Here is a 2,772-nt window from a genome sequence, read left to right on the forward strand (position 1 = left end):
AGCAGGATTTCAATGAGAGAAATTGGAGTTGAGGAGAAGAAAGCCTTTCACGAAGAAGGAAAGTGAAAGAAAAGGAAATACATAAGAACAAGTGCAACATGTTCAGGGAAATGCAGAGCCCACGGTGGCAGGAAGGTAGGTTCCCTTTGGGGAGGATGAGCAGGGTAGGGTTTTAAAGGCAAGGCGAATGGGGCGCCTGAGTGACTCAGTCAGTTAAGCATCCAATTCTTGATTTGGGCTCAGGTCATGATCTCGTGGTTTGTGGGAAAGAGCCTCACACTGGGCTGTGTGCTGAGAGCACAGTGCCTGTTTGGGATTCTCTCTCCCTCTCTTTCTGCCCCTCCACTGCTCGCCTGCACAATCTCTCTCTCTCTCTCTCTCTCTCTCTCTATCTCTCTCTCTTTCTCTCTCTCAAAATAAATAAATAAACTTAAAAACTATATAAAAGGAGAGGTGATTACATTAAGGCAAAAAGCAAAAAACCCTCTGAGGGAGTTACACGCACAAAGCCTAAGGCAGGATTACCTGATCCTAGTTCTGACCCTGAGCTGAGTGATCACAGATTAATCACTGAGACCTTCAATTTGAAGGTCTCTGCCTATAAATTCAGGATACAAACAGTACCCATCTCTGTCCATTATTGTTTCCTCACCTTATCAGTGGGATACAGCAAGGTTTCCCCGGATTGTGCAAGAAGAGGCAAGGTTGTTTCAGTTCATATCATATTGGGGAGGGGTTGAATGCAGCCACTCCGTCTACCAACCCTGAGGTGTGCTGATCCCAGACAGGTCTGAAGCCTAGAATGCTCCAGACAAGGAGAAGATTCTTCTGGAAGGCTGCTTTTCTGTTGCTGGCAGGACAGCAGGGCTTTGCCTGGATGGGAAAGCATTCTTGCAATCCCAGGGAGGCTCAGCCAGCAGCAGCGTTTTGTTTTGGCTTTGCTGGGAGAGCCACCCTCAGGTTAACTGCCTGAGAGGGGCCCATGTCTCTGAGGAGTCATGGCAGGACCTTCCCATTTTCAGTCAGTTTGCCTTATGACATGTGGCCAGCCATGTCTCCACGATACACCCCAGCCCACTCCACAACTCCAAGATTTCAGGCACTTTCCAGTTGAAAAATTCTCAAAAGTGGAATGAAAAGGGGGGTTGGGAGTGTGTGAGATTATGATGTGACCTGACAGCCCTGGGAAGGATGGGTCACCTCTCTGCTCCCTCCCCTTCCAGGGTTATAAGAGCCTTTCCTCCTGGAAGGGGTGGAGTGAGAGCTGATGCCAATTTAATGGGTCACAACTGGGTGTCTCTCCCTTCCTGGAAGGCCTGGCAACATCTCTCCTACCATTGTGATTAGGAAGAAGGCTTCCCAAGGATGATTATCTAATCAGGGAATTAGCCTTGGTTCATGAGGCAAGCATTAGGGGACTCAAAAAATCTAATGGAAAAAAGGCCCACATCAGGAAATAGCGCCAGTAATCACACCCTGAATGATTATTATACACAAACACTAGGAAGATTTGGGACAATTATTTGTAAACGATCATCAAATAAAATGGTCAGATATTTATCTTGAGCACCTGCTCCATTAAAGATACTGCCAATTTCTCTTACTTGGTTTCCCCCATTGAAGTCACTGCACTGTTGGGCTGAATTTGCTCAAATTATGGACTAGGGACCATTTGATTTCAAATTCTCTAAGGTGCTTGTTAAAAGTTTGGATTTCTGAGTGCCACCTTACACCTATGGCATCAGAATCTCCAGGGGGCAAAACCTAACAATCTGAATTTAAAATATTTTATTAGAAAAATTTCAAGCATGTTCAAAAGTAAAGAGGAAAATATAATAAGCTACCATGTCCAATCTTATTTGGTTAATACTCCCACCCCAAATTATTCTGAAACGAGTACCAGATATTGTATCATCTCATCTGTGTGAAATATTCCAGTGTGTATCTCTAAATAATACTTCCTAAAAATCTAAATGCATTTATTATACCTTTAAAAATTAACAATTTTATAGTCATAAATTTCCCATGTTATCTCACAATTTTTTAAATGTTTATTTTGAGAGAGAGAGAGAGAGAGAAAGTGTGAGTGGGGAAGGGCGGATTGAGAGAAAGAGAGAGAGAGAGAGAGAGAGAGAGAGAGAGAGAGAGAGAGAATCCCAAGCAGGCCTCATACTCAGGGTAGAGCCCAACATGGGGCTCCATCTCTCAACCCGTGACCATGGGATCATGACCTGAGCCAAAATCAAGAGTCAGATACTCAACAGACTGAGCCACCCAGGTGCCCCTCACGATTTTTTGTTTTGTTGTGTGTATTTTAAGTAAGCTACATGCCCAACATGGGACTTGAACTCACGACCCTGAGATCCAGAGTCTCACGCTCTACCGACTGAGCCAGCCAAGTGCCCCATTTCACAATTTTTTGAATCAAAAACCAAATAACTTTCTCACATTGCAATTGGCTGATACATCCCTTGTCTCTTTGTTCCCTCCTGTAATACTCTTCCTCCACTCTCTGCTTCTTATTTGTTGAAGAATTTGGGTTGTTTGTGCTGTAGAGTTTCCCACAGTCTGCATTTCACTGGTATCACTTAAGATATCTTTCAACTGCTGTAGTTTCCTTCAATTTGTTTAATAATATTACATAATTAATTTTATAATTTATATATTTTATTTGCAATTTATTATTTGTTAGTAATTATATAATAATTACCAATACTTTCCTTATTATCATTTAAATGTAAAGCATTGATCAGATTCAGATTTGATGGTTTT

At 42.5% G+C, this 2,772-nt stretch overlaps 1 non-coding gene across 1 annotated transcript; it reads right to left on the minus strand.

Moving 5' to 3' along the window:
• Positions 1-2,328: 2,328 nt before the first annotated feature.
• TRNAQ-CUG lies at positions 2,329-2,401 on the minus strand. The gene has a single exon. It is a non-coding gene; the product is annotated as a tRNA-Gln (tRNA).
• Between the last annotated feature and the right edge of the window lie 371 nt (positions 2,402-2,772).

Source organism: Felis catus, chromosome E1 (assembly GCF_018350175.1).
Source record: "Felis catus isolate Fca126 chromosome E1, F.catus_Fca126_mat1.0, whole genome shotgun sequence".
In the NCBI taxonomy this organism is placed as follows: Eukaryota; Metazoa; Chordata; class Mammalia; order Carnivora; family Felidae; genus Felis; species Felis catus.